Genomic DNA, 9,456 nt, shown 5'->3' with positions numbered 1-9,456 from the left:
AAAATTCAAAAAGAGTCATGTACCAAAATGTTCATTGCAGCTCTATTTACAATAGCCCGGAGATGGAAACAACCTAAGAGCCCATCATCGGATGAATGGATAAAGAAGATGTGGCACATATATACAATGGAATATTACTCAGCCATAAAAAGTAACGAAATTGAGCCATTTGTAATGAGGTGGATAGACCTAGAGTCTGTCATACAGAGTGAAGTAAGTCAGGAAGAAAAAGACAAATACCATATGGTAACACATATATATGGAATTTAAGAAAAAAAAATGTCATGAAAAAGCTAGGGGTAAGGCAGGAATAAAGACGCAGACCTCCTAGAGAACAGACTTGAGGTTATGGGTAGGGGAAGGGTGAGTTGTGACAGGGCGAGAGAGAGTCATGGACATATACACACTAACAAACGTAGTAAGGTAGATAGCTAGTGGGAAGCAGCCGCATGGCACAGGGATATTGGCTCTGTGATTTGTGACAGACTGGAGGGGTGGGATAGGGAGGGTGGGAAGGAAGGAGACGCAAGAGGGAAGACATATGGGAACAGATGTTTATGTATGACTGATTCACTTTGTTATAAAGCAGAAACTAACACACCATTGTAAAGCAATTATACCCCAATAAAGATGTTAAAAAAAAAAAAAGACCTGTATATAAGCAGTCACAAGACCTCCACTTCAGATACAGACTGAAAGTGCAGGGATGGAAAAATTTATTCCATGCAAATGGAAATCAAAGAAAGCAGGACTAGCAATACTCATATCAGACAAAATAGACTTTAAAATAAAGACTGTTATAAGAGACAAAGAAAGACACTACATAATGATCAAGGGATCATTCCAGAAAGAAGACATAATGATTGTGAATATGCATCCAAAGTAAGAGCACTTCAATATATGAGGCAAATGCTAACAGACATAAAAGGGGAAATTGACAGTAACACAATAACAGTGGGGGATTTTAACACCCCACTTTCATCAATGGACAGATACTCAAGACAGAAAATCAATAAGGAAACACAGGTCTTAAATGACACATTAGACCAGATGGACTTAATTGACGGTTATAGAGCATTCCATCCCAAAGCAGCAGAATATGCATTCTTCTCAAGGGCACATGGAACATTCTGCAGGATTAATCATATGTTGGGCCACAAAGCCAGAATCGGCAAATTTAAGAAAATTGAAATCATATCAAGCAATTTTTCTGACCACAACTCTGTGAGATTAGAAATCAACTACAAGAAAATAAAAACTGTAAAAAAACACAAACACATGGAGGCTAAACAATATGTTACTAAACAACAAATGGATCAGTGAAGTAATCAAAGAGGAAATCAAATGAGAAAGAAAGCATGATGATCCAAACCTATGGGACACAGCAAAAGAAGTACTAAGACAAAAGTTTATAGCAATAAAATCTTACCTTAGGAAACAAGAAAAATCACAAGTAAACAATCTAAACTCACACCTAAAGGAACTAGAGAAAGAAGAACAAAGAAAACCCAAAGTTAGTAAAAGGAAAAAAATCATAAGGATCACAGCTGAAATAAGTGAAATAGAAAGAAAGCAAACAACAGAAAAGATCAATGAGACTAAAAGCTGGTTCTTTGAAAAGAAAAACAAAATTGATAAACCTTTAGCCAGACTCATCAAAAAAAAAAAAAAGGTGTGGGGGAGAGGACTCAAATCAATGAAATTAGAAATGAAAAAGAGGAAGTTACAATGGACACCACAGACATAAAAAGGATCATAAGAGACTACTACCAGAAACTATACACCAACAAAATGGACAACTGAGAAAAAATAGACAAATCCTTAGAAAGGTACTAACTTCTGAGACTGAACCAGGAAGAAATAGAAAAATATGAAGAGAATAATCACAAGTACTGAAACTGAAACTGTGATTAAATAACTTCCAGTAAATAAAAGTCCAGGACCAGATGTTTTCACAGGTGAATTCTAACCAACATTTAGAGAAGAGATAACACCTATCCTTTGAAACTATCCCAAAAATTTCAGAGGAAGGAACGTTCCCAAATTCATTCTATGAGGCCACTATCTCCCTGATACCTAAACCAGACAAAGATATCACAAGAAAAGAAAATTACAGCCCAATATCACTGATGAACATCAACACAAAAATCCTCAGGAAAATACTAGAAATCTGGATCCAATAATACATGTAAAGGATCATATAACATGATCAAGTGGTATTTATCCCTGGGATGCAAGAATTTTTCAATATCCACAAATTAATCAGTGTGATACACCACCTCAACAAATTGAAGAATAAAAAACCTTATGATCATCTCAATAGATGCAGAAAAATCTTTTGACAAAAATTCAACACCCATTTATGATAATAGCTCTCAGGAAAGTGGGCATAGAGGGAACATACTTCAACATAATAAATGCCATATATGACAAACATACAGCTAAGATCAGAAAGAGAAATTAAAGAAACAATCCCATTTACCATCACATTAAAAAGAATAAAATACCTGGGAATAAACCTACCAATGGGACAAAAGACCTGTACTCCAAAATCTATAATATGCTGATGAAAAAACCGGAAGACGGCAGAAACAGATGTTAAGATATACCATGTTCTTAGATTGGCAGAATAAATATTGTCAAAATGACTATACAATCCAAGGCAATCTACAGATTCAATGCAATATCTATCAAATTACCAATGGCATATTTCTCAGAACTATAAAAAAATATTAAAATTTGTATGAAGACACAAAAGACCCTAAATATCTAAAGCAATCCTAAGAAAGAAAAACAAAGCTGGAGGAATCAAGCTCCTTAACTTCAGATTGTACTACAAAGCTACAGTAATCAAAACACTATGGTACTGGCACAAAAACAGAAATATAGGTCAATGGAACTGGATAAAATGCCCAAAAATAAACCCAAGTGCTTAAAGTCAATTAATCTACAACAAAGGAGGCAAGACAATGGAGGAAAGGCAGTCTTTTCAGTAAACAGAGCTAGGAAAAGTGGACATCTCCATGTAAGAAATGAAATTAGAACATTCTTTAATACCATACACAAAAATAAACTCAAAATGGATTAAAGACTTAAATGTAAGACCAGATACTATAAAACTCTCAGTGGAAAACATAGGCATAACACTCTCTGAAATAAATCAAAATAAGATCTTTTATATCCACCTCCTAGAGTAATGGAAATAAAAACAAAAATAAACAAATTGGACCTAATTAAACTCAAAAAGTTTTGCACAGCAAAGGAAACCATAAATAAAATGAAAGACAACCCACAGAATGGGAAAAAATATTTGCAAATGAAGCAACAGACAAGAGATTAATATAAAAAAATTACAAACAGCTCGTGTGACTTAATATAAAATAAACAAGCAATACAATCAATAAATGGGCAAAAGATCTAAATAGACATTTCTCCAAAGACTTACAGATGGCCAAGAAGAAAATGAAAAGATGCTCGACACTGCTAATTATTAGAGAAATGCAAATCAAAACTTCAATGAGATATCACCACACACCAGTCAGAATGGCCATTACCAAATATCTACAAACAGTAAATTCTGGACAGGGTGTGGAGAAAAAGGAAGCCTCCCACACTGTTTGTGGGAAAGTATTAAATGGGTACAGCCACTATGGAAAACAGTATGGAGATTTCTTTAAAAACTAATAATAGAGCTAGCATATGATCCAGCAATTCCACTCCTGGACATATATTTCAAGAAAAACATGGTTCAAAAGTATACACACACAGCAATGTTTATTTCAGCGCTGTTTGTAATAGCCAAGATATGGAAGCAACCTACATGTCTATCAACAGAGGAATGGATAAAGATGTGGTACCTGTATATAATGGAATATTACTCAGCCATTTAAAAGAATAAAATAATGCCATTTGCAGCAACATGAATGGACCTAGATATTATCATACTAAGTGAAGTAGGTCAGACACAGAAAGACAAATATCGTATATCACTTACATGCAAAATCTAAAAATAATGATACAAATGAACTGATTTACAAAACAAACAGACTCACAGACTTAGAGGATGAATTTATGGTTACCAGAGGGGAAAGCTAGGGGAGAGGGATAGATTGGGAGTTTGGGATTGACATATACACACTGCTGTATTTAAAATAGATAACCAGGAAGGACCCACTGTATAGCACAGGGAAGTCTGCTAAATACTCTGTAATAACCTAAATGTGAAAATAATTTGAAAAAGAATATGTACATGTATATGTATAACTGAATCACTTTGCTGTACACCTGAAACTAACACAATATTGTTAGTTAACTATACTCCAATATAAAATAAAAAATTTTAAAAAGAATTAGATTGATTAACACACTGTTGATCAAATACACTGAGGACTGGGAATTGGTTAATGTATTTAGCAATGTGCAAGTTATTTGTTACTTTGAGAATAACAAATAGAAGAATGGGCATGAAAACCTAATTGAAGTGGGTTCAAAAGTGAATGGAAGGAGAAGAAATGGGGTATAGGCAACTCTCTCAGAGTTTTGTTATATGTAACACAACACAATGCCTCAGTAAAAAGCTTCCCCCTCTCCGTGGTGGAAATGGGATCCAACCAAATCAGCTGTCCTGACTGATATAGGCTTCTTCTTCTTAAGAAAAGGACGAATGTCATAGAAATTTCAGCAGCAATTCATTTTGTGAAGTCTTGGAAGACAGAAAATATAATCACACTAACACTTGAGAAATAACACTTTTCTTTAAAAATGAAGAGGGTTATCTATCTGTTAATTTCAATTCATTCATATTGACACCAGATGGTCTTATAATAAACTATTCCTTTACTCTCTATATAGGTGAGGCAAGCCAGTCCTAAGTAGTAGTAGTAGTAATAATATTAATATTAGAAGAAGAAAAAGAAAATTCCTTGTCTAATCTTAAAATATTTTTTGTACATATGAAATAAGCACTATTGTCAAGGTAATTGATTTTTGACTATCTGAAATACAGAAACAATAAAATCAGTGTATTGGGTTGAAATTCAAATGTAATCTGTCATTGTTATTATCAAATATGCAAAGCTTTACCAGAAATCAAAGTAAAAGCCCCTAAATATATGTTTAGTATTCAGAAATCAGTCTTCAGATCATAGTACTTAAACTGATCAAAATAACCAGAACTTGATAGTATAGGAATAATTAATTTGATAATTATAATCACTTATTTGGATTAATGATGTTGTGATTTCATCAGTTTTAAGCAAGGAGAGATTTTGAAGGTTGAAAGAAATAATAGATTTTGATCAATTCAGTCATGCTATCAACTGTCAGCAGGATGTACAAAATACAGATTTTTGCTATCGTTGTCAATATAGTTGCTTTCCACATGATTTATTTAATAGTAATGCCACATTTAAAAATTTCAAAATCTGTAAGATCATGTGTTATGTTATAGTATTTGTCAACTTTCTTTCTAGATAAATAAAAGTTTTGGTTTTAGTGTATATAATTCCTAACTCTTCACAAGTCAATGTTTTACTTCTCTTGAGACTTAAGATTTTTTGCCCAAGAACTAAGGACTGTTACATCCTTGAAAATACCATATAATGTGTACTTAAGACTAAATGGCTTCTCTTTCACATTCTCCTATCCATTATCTGAAGGAAAATGGAACAAAGTTGAGCCAGTTTTCCTTTCCTTTTGAATGCCTAGGTTGAATTCTCTGAAAACTTGTATGCATTTAAAGGGAGGTTAGACTCAAGCCCCTGTAATACCAAGGTGGGTTTAAAGTAACAGTTGTCAGTATTTAAACGTTTCCTTCCAGGAACGGAAAGCAAGAACCCAACTCCACACCCCTCAGAGAAATTGATTTATTATCAGCATAAATTCTTGGCTTTGCCAGTATTGAATTTCAGATTATTAAATAAGCAACATCACGGTTAGATGGTTTGTACAGAAAATGTATAGGGCAATAGAAAAAGTGAGCCATTTGGTATGGCCCCTGCTAGTTTACAAAATGTGTGATCTATATGAAATAAATAGGAATGGAAAAATAAATGTAGTATGCATATGGAGTTAAATTATGTTTGTGTGTGTGTGTGAGGGTAATATACCAATTATTAAGTATCTTTTACCAAATACCTACTTTTCTAAAGTTGAACATATCTATGCATTTGATTTTTCTCAATTTTTATAGAAAAAAATGATATTGTATTATTTTTTCAAGCAACTGAAAATCCAAGCGAAAGAAAATGTTCCCTTCTTACAATGGATGCACACCAAAATTACAAGTATTTACAAAGCAACTATCCATGAAAACAAGCTGAGACTAGCAGAAAAGATTTTCCGCAGCCAAAGATATAAAAGAGGAACCACAACTAGAAGTGTGGGAGAAGACGACCCACACCCCTGGATAGGCAATGCTCAAATGAGAGGAATCACAATTGCAGAGGTTCTTCACAAGGGATGGTGAGTCTCAACCCCACATCAGGCTCCCCAGTCCAGGGTTCCTGCACAGGGAAGAAGAGTCCCTAGAACATTTGGCTTTAAAAGACAGTGGGGCTTGCATGTGGGAGAGACAGAGGACTATATGACACAGACACTCTGCTTTTAAAAGGCATGCACAAAATCTCACATGCTCTGAATCCCAGCACAGAGGAAATAATTTGAAAGGAGTCTGGGTCAGACCCATTAGTTGACCTTGGAGAATGACTTGGAGAGGCAAGAAGCTACTAGGACTCCCACTGGAGACATAAACACTAGTGGCAGACATTTTTGGAAGCTTGTTCTACCATGAGGACACTGGTGCTGACAAAGCAACTTTTTTTTCTTTTTTTTTTTGTCTGTGTTTGATCTTCCTTGCTGTGCGCAGGCTTCTCTCTAGTTGAAGCGAACAGGGGCTACTCTTCATTGTGGTGTGCAGGCTTTTCATTGTGGTGGCTTCTCTTGTTGCGGAGCATGGGGTCTAGGCGTGTGGGCTTCAGTAGCTGTGGCACATGGGCTCAGTAGTTGTGGCACACGGGCTTCGTTGCTCTGCAGCATGTAGGATCTTCCTGGACCAAGGCTCAAACCCACGTCCCCTGTATTGGCAGGCGGATTCTTAACCACTGCACCACCAGGGAAGCCCCAACAGCATCCTTTAAAAGAGTTTATCTGGGGGGATAGTGTCTTCCTTTTCATCAGTGTTTCCAAAACTAACATTCTAGCAGCACTACAGTTGTCCAAAGTGTTACCATTAAGGGAAATTGGGGGAAGGGTACATGGGATCTTGCTGGATTATTTTTTAAAACTGCATGTGACTCCACACTTAAACAAATAGCAGCGGCATCAACTACCATTTATTCATTCAACAGAATTTCTTTTGAACATCTTCTCTGCTGGGGACACAACAAACCACACAGACAAAACCCTGCCCTCATGGAGCTGGCTCTCTACTGGGGGTTGCCTCAGCCAAAGCTTCACTGGATCAGGATGTTTGTAATTCAAGTTATAAAATACATGCTGATTATGGAAATGTTGATTACAAATTCTGGTCCCCCACAAGGTAGGTCTGATCAGGTTTCCTGGGTTACATGACAAGGCTCGTCGTATTTGTGAAGACCAAGCCTTTTCCCCACGTGGTAAATAAGTGAGTCAGCTCCACTCTGATGTTTAAAATACCTGTAAAAGGTAAAAACTGCTCTATTCAACCCATGCTTGGAAGGTCTAACCCCCTTCTCTTTCATGCTTCTTTGCAACAGGCCAGTGAGAGCGTCCAAGTAGAAAGCTGCGGACACAGTCATTGTCACGGAGATGATGAGGCTGTGATGAATCGCAAATCCCAGCCAGTTGCTCCCAAAGAGGCAGGCTCCTCCCAGCCCTTGCAGCGCCCTCTAGATACAAGAAAACCGGGAGGAAAATGCAGCCAGCAGAAAGAATGCAGCAGCCCCTGAAGCGCTGAGGCCCCTTCCTCTCTTTTCTGCCCCAGCTCCAGGACTTCCTCCATGATGGCCTCTAACCGCTCGTCCATTGAGACCTACGAATACCTGCTGCCCAAAGGGAGCCACGCGGCAGACTCTCGGGCACCCCCTTCACCTGCGCCCCTCAGGATGTCCCTGGCAGTCCTCATGATGCTGATGATCGTGGTGGGGTTCCTCAGCAACACCGTGGTCTGCATCATCGTGTACCAGAGGCCGGCCATGCACTCCACCATCACCCTGCTGCTGGCCACGCTGGCCTTCTCGTACATCATACTGTCCTTGTGTTTCATGCCCTTCACCGTCGTAACCCTTATCACTGTTTCCTGGCACTTCGGGGACTCCTTCTGCAGTCTCTCGGCTGCGCTCTACTGGTCCTTCGTCCTGGAGGGCGTGGCCATCCTACTCATCATCAGTGTGGACCACTTCCTCATCATCGTCCAGCGTCAGGAAAGGCTGAACCCCCGCAGGGCCAAGGTGATCACCGCCGTGTCCTGGGCTCTGTACTTCTGTGTCTCAACCCTGTTGCTGGGCGACTGGCCGCAGGTGGAGGTGCCAGCACGGGCACCACAATGCATGCTGGGTTACACCGAGTTGCTGGCCGGCCGCGCCTAAGTGCTGACGCTGGTGGGGGCCACCTTCTTCGCGACCTTCGCCGTGATGCTCAGCTCCTACCTGGGCATACTGCACACAGTGTGCAAGGACGCCGTGCACGTGCACAACAAGTCCTACAGCCTGGACCTGCAGCTGCCAACCTGCACCGGCCTGCGGCGGCTCCAACGGCAGCAGCAGGTCAGCCTGGACCTGAGCTTCAAAACCAAGGCCTTCACCACCATCTTGATCCTCTTCGTGGGCTTCTCGCTGTGCTGGTTGCCGCACTCTGTCTACAGCCTGCTGTCCCGTGTTCAACTGGAGGTTCTACTGCGGACACACATTCTACACCACCAGCCTCTGCGTCCTAGAGCTCAGCTACCTCAAGTCCGTCTTCAACCCCATCATCTACTGCTGGTGAATCAAGAAGTTCTGTGAGGCCTGTCTGGAGCTGCTGCCTCAGACCTTCCAGATCCCCCCCCAAAGTGCCTGAGCGGATCCGGAGGAGAAGCCAGCTGAGCACCATCTACGCATGCACCGAAAACCAGTACCCTGTGTAGGGGAGGGGCAGTTAGCCCCACCCCACCCCCCATCCCCTGCTGCCCCCCACTCAGCTTCCTGGGACTTCCGTGCAGTCAGCACTTGGTGGGGCCTCTTAAGTACAAAGGGACTTATTTTTTACCAGGTGAGCTGCTTCTCCCAAGTTTGCACCATGAATTATTTTTGTTTCTCGCTGAGGGTCTGATGGAAACTGGATGGTCAAGAAAAAAGGGGAAAGGGGTGGGTGATGAAGGAGTTGGGTCAAACCTTAGGGAGGCAAGGGGATCAGGGAGGGAGGTTGGCTGTGGGGCAGGAGGAAGGCTCTGTCTAAAGAGTTCCCTCAAGACCTGCCTCGGAGGCACCCATTGTGCCATGT

The 9,456-nt window shown here is 39.8% G+C and overlaps 1 pseudogene; it reads left to right on the top strand.

Annotated features, from left to right (window-relative positions):
• The first annotated feature begins 7,979 nt into the window (after positions 1-7,979).
• On the top strand, positions 7,980-9,100 carry LOC101323562 (probable G-protein coupled receptor 45; annotated as a pseudogene).
• The last annotated feature ends 356 nt before the right edge of the window (positions 9,101-9,456 follow it).

This window comes from Tursiops truncatus, chromosome 8, assembly GCF_011762595.2.
Source record: "Tursiops truncatus isolate mTurTru1 chromosome 8, mTurTru1.mat.Y, whole genome shotgun sequence".
Classification (NCBI taxonomy): Eukaryota; Metazoa; Chordata; class Mammalia; order Artiodactyla; family Delphinidae; genus Tursiops; species Tursiops truncatus.
This window is presented reverse-complemented; position numbering and strand designations above follow the sequence as displayed.